Below are 15,679 nucleotides of genomic sequence, written 5' to 3'. Positions count from 1 at the left end.
GTGCCTGTGTGCTTGATTAAGCCATCCCCTGTTCTGGGGCTGGATCCAGGCTCAAAAAATTGTTTTGTTTTCCTTTTCAAGTAGCAGAGACACAATAAATTCAGGGATAACGAGCAACACAATCTGCAAAGAGAAACAGCCCTTCTCAGCACAACCACTGCAAGCTCTGCTACTACTGCCCACATCCAGCTATTAGAGGATGGGCTCCATGTGACAGAAAAGCAGTGCTAATTGTACACAAATGCCAGCGAAAACTGTCAAAAAGCTAAACCAGATGTGAAACAGTGGTTTGCTTTCTTTCAAAGCCAGCTTGTGCAGCCACATTTCATGAGAGCCCACAAGAACCATGTCCCTCTGGGAATGCTGCAGGACAATAGGGAAAGGGTGAGGTTTCCAAACCATAGAGGGCTTTTCCTGCAACAGCAAGGACTCTGCTGTCCCTTTGGTGAAGTTATACCCCTTGAGACAAGTTCTCAGCTGTGCTATAAGGAAGCCTGGTAAGAAGCCTTGCCTGGTCTGTGCCAGTGCTGAGAAAGGTTAGGCTTGGTCCCGGGTCTGCAGAGAACAGCAGTGGGTTTAGTCACCCAGAGACACCCAAAAGGCAAACACACCTTGATACCAAGAAGGTGAAACACTGGGGGAGGACACAGGGGAGACCCGCAGGGATGCCTGCCCTGCTCCCAAATGTTAACATCCAGTGCTGCACCCAAAGAAAAGAGGTGTGACACAAAGGAACATCAGACAGCCCATGCAAACAATTCACATCAGACAGGTAGTGTCTCATCTCCAAAGAGATGCTGAAAACAGAAGATAAAATGCTCCATGTGGCATTTATAGGTTTTAAAGTTTTTTAGCATCCTGCCCAGCTCAGTTACGAGCAGTTTGGGGCCACAGGGCTGTGCTAGCGTGCTGCTGCCAGCGTGACACGGACCCAACCCCAGCCACTGGGGCAGCCCAGGCACACCAGAGCACTGCCCACCTTGCAGCCATAAAAGATAAGCTCGTGTCTGTCTCACCCAGATCTCACTCAGCTCTATGTCCTCACACTAAAATCACCTTCTTTCAAATGCCAGACTGCTCCAAGAGCCAGGCTTTCCTGAAGCCTCTCCCTGAGGCTGATGGCTGAATGCACTGGTGGCACTGAGAGCTGCCCAGGATTCTGAGGGGCTTGGTCAAGTCACCAAAGCGTTTCTCACATGGCTCCAGAAAGGAGCTGGAAAAAATCCACCCACAGCTCTGGAAGGGACTTGCAAGAACACATAATTTACAGATCTCTCATGATTGCAGAATTATAATAAAAGACTTCCAAAATACAAAATACCCCGGCTGAAACCAATCTCTTTTTGTAGCTGAAACCTCCATCCCTTGTTTCAGAAAGCTATGAAGTTAATCCGAAAAAAGAATCATGTTTTTTCTTCATGTGAGTAGGTTCACAGATCACTTTTCAGGGGCTCAGCTTTTTGTTCACTTTTGTGCTGTTGATAATTGTTCCCTGTTTTCACTCACTGGTAATTATGTCTTATAAGATTTGCTGAAATCTGTCAGTGGCCTCTGGTAAGGTGCTCGTGCATTGCTTCATGAAGACAGCTACCAGGTGATGTTCTCATGTATTTCTACACAACTTCATATATTTGGTAATTCAGCAATGGAGAGAAAAACCCAAGCAGAGACCACTGCCACAGCTTTGTCAGCCTCCCCCCTGCAGCACCATGGTGCAGAGGGACAGGCAGTACTTCCTCCTACAGAGAGAGCTTTTCAGTTAAAAGCTGTACTCCTTCAGAAAATGTGAGTCAATTGAATGAAGTGCATCTGGAAACATCTCTGCCCTCACAGAGAAAGGTGCAGTATGATACAGGAGCCCTTCCTGTGCTGCTGAGAGTCTGAGTGTAGCACAGCCTACTCATCCTGCCTTTCTCAGGCACAGCTGGCACTCCACGAGAGCCCCCTCCAGCCCCAGCCTCCATCTTCCCAGAAATGACATCTCTGCTCCCACAGCGCCCTGGCAGGAGATGACTCCAAAACTCCAGTCCTGACTTGCTTAAACTGGGGACACTTCAGGACAAAACAGTGCCAGAGCCCAAATATTCAATCTCCTGCCTCAGGTGTATTTCAGTTTTCTGTCTTCTACCCCCAGGCAGAAGATGGTGAGGTTTTTCCAGTTCTTGTTCCAGGCTCTGGAGCAGCAGCAGGGAGAGGCTTGGCCTGTCAATAGTCCAGTCTCATCAGCTGCTTAGAACCAGTCCTTATCTACAAGCCAAGCACCTCCTTTTCCCCACAATCCTTTCACACAGTGAGAAGTTTCCAGGACAGGGGAGACGACAGAGAAGGCCACCTTTGCAGCATCTGAACCCACCCCCAAGGCTCTTCCACCCACAGTCCCACGAGGAATATAATTCCCATACTTCCAGGAATTGTAAAAGCCCTGTCTCAGCAGCCAGCTTCACGCACCATCCCCTGCACGGTCTCATTTACAAGGCAAAAGCTGTTTGGCAAAACAGCTCACAAGGCATCCAAATGTCGGTGGGGCAGACAGCATTCCTGGGGCTGGCTCCCTTTCCACCCGGCTGCTCCAGCTCAGGCACCGCCGCTGCTCCAAGGATGAGCTCATCGCTATTTCAGGTTGAATTTGCTCTTGGCAATCTCCCCGGTAACCAAAACAAGTTACTCCTTGGTTTATAAGAGATTTATTGGTTGTTTGGTTCAGTGTCTAGTGGAGCACACAGAGATTTCCCGGCACTAGAGCTGTGGGGAGAGCCGGGAGCGCAGGGGGTGTTCAGAGTGCTCCGGAGATGGGCGGTGTGAGCCCTGCGGCGCTGAGGGAAAGCTCCATTCGGGCTCACCCCAGCGGCATGGAACTGCGGAAAGGAGGTGAGGGGCACAGCTTACACTCACACACACCACAGGTGAGCGTTTATGGCAGAGGATCCTGATAGCAAAGATCCTGATCCTGCCGCCCCAAACAAGTGTTATAGCCTCTACAGCACATCGGGATAACAATAGGGATGCTGTTTGCAACCCTCTCCAGACAAAAACCACAAATCTTTCCCCAAACGGGAATAGTGTGTCACCCACCCGCTGCAAGAAACCCATCCTACCACAGGCACAGAGCCAGAGTCGAAGTTTGCACCTTTGGCTATAAATCATGAAGGTGATAATGGCATAAGAGAGGAGGGAATGTTATGGCAAGGTGTGGATGACATGTTCTGGCATCTACCAAAGCAAATCCAGACAGAATTTAACAGATTTTCAACCCCACCGAGTGCCCTTGTGCTGCTGTGAGGTGAACACGGGCTGGTCTCCAATCCTGATCCCATACTGTCATCCTGGCCATTTCCAGATGGAAAATAAGTTCTACATGAAGTGGCATTCACCTGGCAGGATGTCCCCTGGGGAAGCATGACTGGCTTTCAATGGGCAGTGCAAGGGTAGACAGGAAACTATATTTGCATGTGTTGAATGAAATGCAAAGCTCTGTGTATTTTTAAAGTGGGATGAGACCAGAGAGAGAGGGAAATCCTTGCACCCTGTTTATTAGTGCCTTTCCACAGTACTGTCAGAAGCAAGATCACATCAGGACAATGCTTAGAGATCATCAGGGAATTTTTAAGTGGAAGCAAAACCACTCAATCTCCAGATTACGATCTCAAATTACTCAATCCAGATGAGGACCACACACCTGTGTTCTGGAGGTGCTGCTTGCATTCCCTCAAACCACTGACTGCCCTGAGGTTAATACTGTGCCAAAGAGCAGGACACGTTGCCAGGCCCCTGGAATGCTCTCGGGATCCTGACACTGCCTCTGTGGGCTCTTCAACTGAATAGGCATCAGTCAGAGACTCATCAAACTCATCCACTGGATGAGGTAAATCAAGCTAGAAAAATCCCTGTAGCACACAGCAGGAACATTGTGAGTGCACACAGCTGTCCCAAGGCAGAAGTTTCCTGGGATGCTGCAGCCCTGGGGATGACACACCCACCAGGAATTTTAAAGAGCTCTTTGCTATCTCAGAGCAATGAGATGAGGGGAAAACCAAGAGGCACAGAATGAAGTGGAAAGGGCTCAAGAGTCCAAAAACAAGACGATAAGACAGAAGCTGGAAAGGGAGGCAGGCAGGGCCTCAGAAGTGACTAATTCCAAACCTTTGCTCCAGTGTTTATTATAGAAAGAACAGATAAGAAAGGCTGCTGGTAACAACTGCCAGGGGCAGCTAGTCCCAAGGTAAACAAACAGCAAATGCCTTGGGAGCAGCCTGCCAAGTCCAGATGGTCCCCACATCTTGGGGCATTTCTTTAAAAGAAAGGGCATTATTTTCTCCTACCCCAGCATCCTCCCAGCAGTGAGGGAGATATATTTTGGGTAGTGTCATAGTCAAGGGGATCTTTGGTCAGAGACCACTGGAAGCACATGAAAACTGAATGTTCCCATATGAAGACTCTGAGGAAGATCTGGGAACAAACTCCCTGCAGGAAAGTCAACTGACAACCACAGTGGGCTGGACCAGCCATGGCTTTAGTGTTACGGACCATTTCTATTTTTCTTACCACAAGAAGAAAGGCATGTACAGCACTCTGGTTCATATGAGAGAGTTTTGGAGGATTGAATGGATTTTTTACTCTGTCCAAGCAAAACAACAAGAGCAATTCTTGCTCTGACAGAAGCTCTGAACTCCTTCGCAGCTGAGAGCTGGTGTAACACAAGAACCCTCACACCCTGGGACATCTGCTGCAGTGCTAAAGGGAACTTGGGGCAAAATAGGTGGATTATAGATCCCTGTACCAACTATGGTTCTCTGCAGGAGTCCCTTGGCATGTGGAGCACACACAATTTCTTGTGAGCAGTGGTCTTTTAAACCCATCATTTCAGCAGACAGACACCACTGGAGGCAGCCAGTATTTGATTTGAAGCTCCTTCACACATCAAAGCATCGTAGAGCATGAAGGTCTCTTATGTCTTGAAGACACCTGGGAGGATTTCTAAGAGTGTTTTCTATTCCATCTGGCCATCTTAGCTGTTTTTCCTGTTATTTACCTCCCCATCCACATCACAACAGAAACAGGAGAACAGATTAATTTCACCACAGCTCTGCAGTTCACTAAGTAAACTGGCTCTGAAACATTTTGATTCAAACTATTAAATCTCAAGTTAGACAGACTCTTGCAAGGCAGATTTTAGTCTCCTCTTTTCCATTCTGTTCATGTCCCCTTTTCAGGGGTGGAAATCCCTCACAGTCTATGACCCTTGGCTGCCAGCTCACACCACAGACAGCCCTGCAGGAGGGATTGCATCCCAAGTGACAGCAATCACTGGGGTCACCTCAAGGAACAGAAAAAAGATGAGGTACATCTGTGGAACAAGTGGGTCTTCTGAAAACATCAGTCCAAAGTCAAGAGGGTTTGAATTTCTTATTTACAAAAATAATGCAACTCTGTAACAGCATCCAAACCAAAATTGTAACTGTGCCTGAAAATTTCCAGTCAGGCACACACCAAAATAGCTGCCCTTCCACCCTGGATTGCAGCTCCAGGAACTGCCAGGAACCCTGCCCTTGCTCTACAACTTCTTCCAGGGAACTCTAGTTCAGCCTTTTTTGAAAGAGTGCTTCCAACCCTGTCTATACAATTCCATCATGGCTGTAATGCAATCCTTGCCCTACTTTGATTTTCTCCAAAGCCTTAAATGTAATTTTAGCCATGTCTTGCCATAGGACACAAACTCCATTTCCCACCTATTCTGATGGAGATGAAGGTGCTGGAGAAGAAGAGTGAGCATCCATCCATCCCTTTGTCCCACAGAAAATGCCACACTCTCCTGCTCTGAGAGGAGGAATTTGCTCTGGCAACATCCTTAACACTGCACACGCCTGTCACCCTGGAAGCATCAAGGGCCAGCTGCTGCCTCTGTGTGTGCTGCAGGGAGGGCATGCACTGCCCCATCAAGGGCTCTTCTGTGGCTTTCCAACAGCAGCTCAGAGCAGAGCAAAGCCTTTGAAGGAAATAGTCCAAGCAGCAAAACCAGCCGTTTCTGGTAGGAGAGTTTTGCCTACAGGCTTGGGGAGGTTTTGCAGAGAGAAATACTCATCACACACCAACCTCGGCCACTTGGCTCCAATTCATTCCTCCAGAGGCCACCTGGGGTGATATTCCCAGAGCTGGCTCTGGGCTGCTCAGCTACAGAAAGTCCCAGTTAAAGCACATGGGGGAGAGGAACAAGCTGGGCTATGCCCTGTCCCTGGACCCCAGGGAAGACCCAATCCCTTGGTCCTACACCCAGACAAGTGGCTGCAAAAATGGTTTTTAGTGGACCCAAGGACAAAATAATTGAAGCCATAATATGTGGCACAGTCCTTCCAAAACCACTCCACAGAAGTGGAAGAATGCATTTATCTAAATAGTATTTAATTATTTGGAGTTCCAGTGTCTCAAGAGCCATCTGCTTGAAACTCCTCTCCAAAGAGAGTATCTAAGTGAAACATGAGGTCTCTTTCTTCCTCCCACACTCCCTCTGCCAAAATCAGACACAAAATGACTGATCTCAGATATTTCTGTTTAGTTACTTTCCCTGTCTGCATTTCTATAACAGAGAAATGAAAGAAAAAGAGATGTCAATGAATCAAGCTGTAGTATTTTGACTTACAATGCATTTTTTAATGAAATCACTGGTCAGTTCTGGGAAGGTTTATTGCATAGACATGATTTCCATTATCTTTTCAAGCAAAAGTGAGTCTACCCTGCTCAAGGTATAGAATTGAATCTGAAATCTCAGCTTTGCTGCCTTTGCTCTCCCACCAGCGGGCACAAGGTGACAGTGGCCAGGGACCACGAGGGCAACAGGCAGGAATTGACTGCTTGACTCAGCCCTCCACACATCTGCATCTCCATGTGACCCCTGTGGAAGCCTGGCACCAGAGCCTGCCCATGGCTCTCCAGGGAGCTGCTCTGATTTAGGAGCAATCAAATCAAAACCAATCAACAGCCTGAGCAAACTTTGCTCATTGCTGGTGGCGAGGCTTTTCTTGCTGCATTTAATGCCACTGGGACTTCAGGGATAAGCAGCACCACAAAAAGGGAAACGCTGAACACAGGCTTGTGTGATCCTTGTCTCATCAGCAAAGATCAGAGGAATTTTCCACCTTAATCCCTCAGTACCTCCACCGACTGGTGAATAAACTTAAAAGAACATAATTGACACAGGCTGCTGCTGAGGGGACAGTATTATTCCTTGCTCACATCTGCCTCTCTGCTCCATTTTGTGATACCTCACCTGCAGAGCTGCATGCAGCCCTGGGGCCCCAGCACAGGGAGGACACAGAGCTGTTGGAGCAGAGGAGACAAGGATGATGTGCGCTGAGGGATGGACCATCTCTCTTTGGAGACAAGCTGAGAGAGTGGGATTGCTCAGCCCGAGGAGGAGAAGGCTCTGGGAAGGCCTTATTGCAGTATTGTATTTCAGTACTTCAAGGGGGTTCACAAGAAAGATAGGAAATAACGTTTTATCAGGGCCTGCTGCAACAGGACAAGAGCAAAGGCTTTGAACTGAAACGTGTTAGATTTATACTAGATACAAGGAAGGAGATTATTACACTGGAAAAAACAGTAAAACACTGGCAGAGATTACCCGGAGAGGTGATAGATGCCCCATCCCTGAAGTGTTCAAGGCCAGGCTGGACAGGGCTCTGAGCAACCTGGCCTGGTTGAAGATGTCCCTATGGACTAAATGGCCCTTAAAAGTGCCTCCCAACCAAACTATTCTGGGACACAAAAGGAAGTAAGTTGCTTCCTGGGGGCAACTGGGGTCAGGTCCTTAAAGCTTTTGTTACATCCTAGTGAAATGGGTGTGGACTGCAAGCTATTTTCATGTGATAAGGATTTAGATTACAAACGAAGTGCACCCTACAGCATTATTCCTCCATCCATGGACATGAACAGAGATCTGACCAGGCTATCCCAGCTGCTTCCTACAAAATATCTGGATTTTTCCATTCGTGTTACAGTTTGATGGAAAGGCGGCTTCCGAAATAAAGGCCAGCCAAGACGGGCAGAAGAGTGTTTATTTTCAAGTGTTCGAGTACCCTAAATGTTGCCTCCTTTTGAACAGCTGCCATTGTTTACATCCAAGCAGAGAATTATTCCAGCATACAGGGAAACAAACCATCACTCACGGCAGGGGAAAAATTCTGTTAGAAACAGTTCAAGGGCCCAATCCTAAAAACATTCCCCATCCAAAATTCCCAAAGAGCAGTGCATGTCAGAAACCAGCTGTCAAATCCCAGCCCTGAACTCATTCCTCAGAGCCTCAGTCCAAAATCTGAGCAACTGGCTTTCTGCTGCACTGAGATCTGGAGGGGTTTGGGGTTTTTGCACTTCTGGTGCCAGCTCTGAAACACCTACCCACATTTTTCTCTCAGGTATTAGTCAAGAAGGAATTTTTATATACTGAGCTCATTAAGGAAAAATTACAAACTGGTTTGAATTCAAGAATGCTCTGTTTGGGAGAAAGAAGAAAAGGGTGTTGTCACTGAAGTATGTGGGTGCTTTTATCATTACAAAAGAAAGTTGAAGTTTCAAAGCCGTATTTGGTTGGTTGATCAGCTATTTGCTTTGTACATCATGGCTGAAGAATTTAATCAGTTTCCTTTCGGAAGTTTTTTTGTTGTTGTTTTTAAAAAAAACACTCTTCCTCTCAAAACAGGGTAAAAGGCTATTTGGTAGGTGGATTGTTTTTATAATTTTCCCCATTCCGTGTGCTAGATTTCAGTGCTTTAAAAAACAGTCACATCCTATTCTCAACCACAAACGGGCTCCTGCTTACACAACATGAACTGGACCAGAGTCCTATGCAGTAACTTATCTTTTGACCAATTACTAAAGAAAAGATTAATGACAGAAACACCCATCTTGCAAACACAACTTCACTCATGTAAGTGGCTTCCCAAATCTATATCCATACAGGGGTGCAGCATTTGTACAAAGCTAAAGGTGTTTGCTTTCACATGAGTGCAGCTGCGGGAACTCTGCCACTGCCTGATATTCCATAATACAGAAAGAAAGAGGAAAAGGGATAATTATTAGGCAAAAGCTTGCATTTCCATATTCCCCAGTTGTGTTACTGCCAGCCTGCTCCTGGCATTGTTCTTCACATCACCTGAGAGCCCACAAAACATCCTCTGCTTTAGTTATTTCTTCCCCAGCTCTCATTAAAAGCCTCAAAGAGGCACATCTGATCACCTGCCCAGGAAAGCACAGAGCTGGCAGCTCTTACACAACTCAGTACTACTGCAAATGCTCCCTAAGCACCAGTTCAACTTGGAAGCAAAGAGAAAAGTTGTATTTATACCCCAGTCTCTGCTGGCACATTCAAAGCAACCACTTTCCAGGAGGGAATATGCATATCGGAAAAAGAGGATGCAAGAGAAAACAGAAGCAAGGATGTAGATAACCCCCATTTCCAAAACAACCCATAAAGCAAGCAGTTTCTTAGGTTAACCCAGTGAACCACAGAGAAATTGCTTTGCTGGAGAGTGTTTCAGAAGTACATTACACACCCACAGGCTTCCCGCTCCCCATCCCTGCTCGCACAAACCCTTCTGCCGCACAGCGCAGGAGTCACAAGGCAGACAAAAGACCAGCACCAGCCCTGAAACCCAAAGCTCTGCGAAGCGTGGGATGCTGAAACGCTCCCTGCCCTGCTCGGGGAGACGATGCTCGAGAGGGAGAGAGGGAGGCATGTGCTTACTGGCTGCCGGAGAGCCCGGGAGTGCTGCGAGGCGGCCGCTGCCGGGAGGAGGGAAGGGATGGACAGAGCGCTGCCAGCGGCTGCGGGACGGGCACGGGAGCGCTTTGGTCCGGGGCTGGGCTGGGATGTCCAGCGGGAGAGACGCGGCTTCCACACTTATAGCAGGGAGGTGCACGGGAGAAAAAAAAAAAAAAAAAAAAAAAAAAAAAAAAAAAAAAAAGTTAGTCCAGCCCAGAGCACTGCTCCTGGCTGGAAGTAGGGAGCTCCTCCCAGGGTCACTGAACCATTGAACCATCCATGGGGGGGGAAAACCCCAACCAGCGACGGCATTTTGCCAGCAGAGCTGTTCGGAGCCTCCCCACAACAGCACAGCGCTGTCATGGGAACCGTGGGATACAGCAGGCTGCGAACAGCCCCGCTGTCCCAAAAAGTGCCAGCAGCTGCACTCCCAGACAAGGAAAATGAGGCACAAAATCTATGCAGGAGGATGCCTCGCCAGGTTCCTGTCCTGTCCTAACAACCCTCTGTCAATGCTAAAGCCTTTCTTGGAAGCTCAGTTATACATCACCTTCAGGTTCATGGAGGGAGTTTGAAGGACACAAAACGAACAACAGGGATGTATTTAAAGTGAGAAGTCTGCAGGGAGGGAGGGGACACAGTTGAGGAGAGCACAGAAAAAAGTACGCCAAAAGAGGAGCATAATCTTCAATGCAGACATGAAAAAAAGTACTGTCAGGTAGCAATTTATGCCTATTGTAAAAAATCTGCCTGTCTGTGCTACACCACACCAGAAAAATCTCACAACATTCACGGTTGTTTTCTCCCTTTCTCCATCCCTCATTTTTTTTAATATTCTTTTGAGTTTATCCCACATTCTTCCATTCTTCTTTGCTATTGGACACATGGCCCAGCAAGTAACTACGTTTTGTTTGTTTGTTTTTTTTAACAAGAGGTGCATGTGTTGGAGCTCTTGCTCTACAAACAGGCTTTTGTGGTGCCTTGGAGAGCCACCACAGAGCTCCTGACTAATGGCAGGAGTGGCTGGTAGGTGTGCTGGAACACAGCACCAGCATCCCTGGAAAGCAGATCATTATACTTGGGCCAAGGAATTTGTCTTTGTTAGTGAAAGGAAAACACTGTGTAAGAGCAAATACACTCTCTTTATAAAAACATCCATATTTTTCTGTGTCTCTGTTCATTCAACAGGTAAGTCCCACAGATTCCTCCAACACTGAATCATCCATATTAACAACGTCCCAAGCAGGGACAAGAACACGGGGCTGGGGGCTGTCCTGAGGTTCAAGGCTCAGACCTTCACTACTTGCCAAGAACAACTTCAGGCATGCATAAAACACAGATGTGAAACACCAACATCATTTATCACTATGAACTGAAGTTTACACTTGATTTTCAAAGGAATCTAAATACCCATTTCCAGCTCATTTTTCCAACAGCTCTCCCAGCAAGCATAAAACTTGCTCACCATTAGCAAGAGCTTTTCTCTAATGGCTGTAACCAGCCATCAGACCGATGAGAACATTAGCAAAACTCCCTGCCCCTAAGGTGTGATGTTTGTTACATGTTTGCAGTGGCAGAGCTCCAGAATTCATGAAAAATGAGACCCATCAAGGATGGGACACTGAGACAGAGAATTCCCAGCTAAATAAATTAAGCCAAGAGCTCCAGGAGAAACCAGAGTTGTAGAGTGTGAGGATACAAAGATAAGCCAGGTGTTGCACAGCTGTAGGAGAACCTCATCAGGGAAAATTACCCTGCAGACAGCTCCTGTAGGACTTCTTCTTTCAAAAGGAGTTCTCCTGCTTCTGGCCATAAACAGAAACAGGAGGAGAGAAGAGTGGGAAGGGCTTGGCTCCAGGGGTGTCTGTACCAATGGAGCCCCTTCACCACAGACCAGCCATTGCCCCTGACCCCACAGGGGTATTTAGGGGGCTAATCCTGCACCTCTGCAGTTGCATCTTGAAAGGTCCTGACCAGATGATGCACCTGGAGAAGCACAAGTGTTCTGATAAGTGCCTGACAACAGGCACCTGCAGCCCGCACACAGTGTAACAAGCATCCCATATCTGCAGGGAATGTCATCAGGCCGCTTATCAAGATCCTCTGTCTCTTATTTGAAGTATTTGATGCCTTCCACATACAATGCAAACAGGAGGTTTCACGGCCAAACCCTAAACAGCAGCTATCATCAAAAGCAACTCCTAAGTAGCAAGTCTGACAGCTCAACAGAGTGGCAGCTAAATAATAAATTCATCTATTTAATGTGGCTCTCACTGGTTACAGCAGAGCAGGTTGTTATTTGAGTAATTCATTGCTCTCATTGGATTGCAGCTCAAGGCCTCACTGTGATTACTGCATCCTTTAGATCCCTGTTGGATTCACTACCCGGTCCCATGTGCTCAATGCCACATCCAGAAAAAAAAGCTGCACAGTCTGCAAAGGCACGTGGCACTGAGCAAGTGCTTTACCCCGTCTTCAATACGGCTACTCCTGCCAGAAAGTGAGTGTGTGCAGGATCAGGCCTTAAATCAGACCTTAAAATGACCAATATACCTGACAGAGAAGAATTTAAGCACTCCAAAGCTTGCACTTATCACAGCAGCAGCTTTATTCTATTTGGAAAAGAGCACTGGATGATTTAGAGAGCAAGGACAGCAAGCAACCAGAGTCAAGGAACAGGAACTAGGGCACTGCAACATTACAGATACAGAAGAGCACTATAAAAATCTCTGCCAAAGCATCGGATTAAACAAGAATAAAGTGCAAGAATGACACAACTCATTGCAGAGGACTGAGTCAACTCTGAGTCAATCCCTTGCTACCACCAGTGCTTACTAAGGAAGATAATCAATTACCCTGCAAAATGATTTTTGGCAAACACTGTAAATAAATCTAAAAAACAAGGACTCCAATGATCCTATACATCGTTGACTAGTTATACAAACAAAATTAATTATAAGCAGAAGCACTTAAAACTGAGTTGGTTGAATTACTAATTCAAATCTATCTGCTAGGAAACTTTATTTGGAGATGGTAGAGCTTGCAGAGGGTGTGGGAAGGCTGCTCTACAGCCAAGCACTCTCCAAGAAAACCCGAGGGCAGGACACCCCCAAAGCCAAGGGTTCATCCCAGAGCAGGGATCGTCTGCACCAGTGGAGAAAAAGATGTGTTTAGATTCATCCTTTGGGTCTCTGTGCTGATTCCATTAAATCCCTCTGCAGCCACAGAGAGGGAAAACCTTCCACACTGTGGAGCCTGGTTTTGACAGTGGAAGGAAGCCGGTTCATCTGGGGGTGAATCCATGCAGAATGCCGTTCATCTGGCCCACGGGTGGATGTGGCTGCCTTGCTTCCCACATGCCAAGCTGGGGCTGGGTGTGGCATATCCTATCCCTGGTGTCCCCTAGTCAGGGCTGACAGTGGTAACAATTACCCTGTGTGAGATAGAGCTGCCCCACTCACCTTCCTCAGGTGGGACACCACGGCCACACAGAGCCACAGCAGCTCTTCACACCAGCAGAAATATAATCTCCACGCAGAAACCCTCCAGAGCCTTCTTCTCCCAGTGAACCCCTCAGCCACCTCACCTCCGGTGAAAATAACCACCAATCCCCCTCATTAAAGTAATTACCAGTCATTATCTCCTCTCACCCTTTTGTGCAAAACAGCTGGGAAGGGCTCTTTTCACTTCCCAAAAGTCCAAAACAGCTGGGAAAAGCTCTTTTCCCCTTCAAGTTGCAGTCTGAGGCATGCAGCTGTTTTGGGCTTAAGGTACCACCACAAACCCCCTCGACTCCCTATCCACACTGACTCCACAGGGTCACTGCCCTGTTAATTCCCTAACTGACAGGCTCCATCCTCCTTTCACCACACAGCCACCTGCTTTCACCAGCCTCTGAGGGCAGGAAGCCTTCTCAGCAGAGGCAGGCACACAGGCTGGCTGCTCCTGTGACATCTATGTCCCTTGACTGTGCAAAAGTCATTCGTGCCTTGTTTTGGATAGGTTCCTTTTCCACTGGAATATAAAGCATCTGTGGCTCACACAGGCCTCCCAGCTGAAAGGAGAACTATCATGTTGGAAAACTGATCCCTTGAGGCCCCAAAGATCCCTCCCTGCTCAATCTGTCTTCTGACTTTTCCAAAGTCTGTTTTTAGCCCAAGGTGCACACCTTGGCCCACAGTGAGTCATTTCAAGAGATCCGAGACAGAGGAAAAAGAAGAAAAGAAATAGGGAAAGAGATCCATCAGTCTCCCCACCCTCAACCACCCCATCATTCTGCTGTCCTGGGGGATAACTGGTGGCCAGATGGAGCCTCAGCCCTGAAGGCAACTGGAACTCACCTGACACCACCTAATTACCTCACAGCCATCAGCACAAATTCTCCAGGCAGGCAAAGTAATGGAAAAGCTGAAACACTTCGGAGTCATACCTCTCTGGGAGTAAGTAAGGGAGGGGTTATGGAAGGTTTGGAGTGGTGTGGTTAAAACATCAGTGATGCAAACCCTTTTCCATGGAGTTTAAATACATAACACACTGCTTTCCAAATTGGTGCAAAGGAGAGCATCAATACCTGTCGGCCACATACCACGGGCTGTGAACCTCAATGGGAGCAGCCAGGCTGCCAACAAACAGGTATCTCTGTGCTTCTGCTGCAATTCTTCCTATCAGTGTGGTTTGGAAATCATACACATGCAAGGGAGTGAGGGTGAAATTGCTGAGGGGCATCAGTGGATTCCTCTTCATCACTGGCTGAGCAAACCAGAAAAGGACCAAGTTGTCCTGGCCTCAAATTGTACCATGGGAGGTTTAGATTGGACATTAGGAAATATTTCTCTGCTCAAAGGGTGGTCAAACATTGGAACAGGCTGCCCAGGAAAGTGGTAGAACCATTGTCCCTGGGAAAGTTCAAAAACCATGTAGATGTGGTGCTTAGAGATATGTTTTAGAGCTGGGGTTGGCAGTGCTGGGTAAATGGTGGGAATTCATATAAGCTTTTTCCAGCCTTTATGATTCTATTATTCTTCTGATTCAGTGGGCAAAACAGCAAGCCACAAAAAAAAAAAAAAAAGAAAAAAAAAGAAAAAAAAAAGAAAGAAAAAAAAGGATTATGATTGTATTAGATGACATGCACAAGACTACTCAGCTTTCTCCAGTTTAGTGTCAAAGTATTTCTGTAGCATAGCCCTAAGATATCATCAGCAAACCTGGATCAACAGATCAAAGGAGATTTCCAAAAGCTGGACAATCACCTGCTGAGAGCCTGCTAGTGAGTAAGCCCATGAGTAATTACAGAGGCTGTGTTATTTGTGACATCACTGCTACTCAGATTTTCCTGAGTGACAACAGAATCTGCACATGGAGAAGGGATCTAGCTAAAGATTGTCCCACGTTTAAAAAGCAGCTGCAGGGATGGCTCAGCTATCACATTAAGAGGAGCAGCCGTGTCAGCCCCCTTGGTGTCCTTTGGCAGAGTCCAAAATGCTTCTCGCAGAACAAGTTGCTCCTTCTGTGCATGGAAAATTACAAAGGTGACTCCCATTTATAAAAGATGATGTACCAGAGCCCCGCAGGCATGGACCCATCTGCTGACTCTAATCAGGCTACATTTGGAAAAAAGCAAGAGAAACTAAGTTTTCCAACTGTCTTTCCAGCAACAATTTAAGTTTTCAAGGAATGTTGGCAGTGGTCACAGCTACTTATCTGCAGCCTGCAAGGGGCTATTCAAACACACCAGGTTTTCTGCCAAGGGTAGGGCTTGAGGTTTTCTGCTCCACGGTCATTTGAACTTCAGAATTTCCATCCACATTCATGTGCTGGGTACTGGTGTTCTTTCCTGCTTGATCACAAGCAGGGAAGTGGGAGCAGCAGGCAGCTTGTGGCCACAGGCACTGCCCCACGTGGGCTCACATCCCTGGGACAGGGCAACCC

General features: G+C 47.2%; 1 protein-coding gene across 1 annotated transcript in view; it reads right to left on the bottom strand.

Annotated features, from left to right (window-relative positions):
- The window catches only part of FHL1 (four and a half LIM domains 1), a 29,412-nt gene extending 19,540 nt beyond the window's left edge, over window positions 1-9,872 (bottom strand). Inside the window, exon 1 of the mRNA XM_066182113.1 lies at window positions 9,734-9,872. The gene's annotated coding sequence lies outside the window, so the exon portion shown is untranslated. The remainder of the gene's footprint in view (window positions 1-9,733) is intronic.
- Between the last annotated feature and the right edge of the window lie 5,807 nt (window positions 9,873-15,679).

This window comes from Chamaea fasciata, unplaced genomic scaffold (assembly GCF_029207755.1).
Source record: "Chamaea fasciata isolate MVZ Bird 193981 ecotype frontalis unplaced genomic scaffold, bChaFas1.0.hap1 SCAF_4, whole genome shotgun sequence".
In the NCBI taxonomy this organism is placed as follows: domain Eukaryota; kingdom Metazoa; phylum Chordata; class Aves; order Passeriformes; family Sylviidae; genus Chamaea; species Chamaea fasciata.
This window is presented reverse-complemented; position numbering and strand designations above follow the sequence as displayed.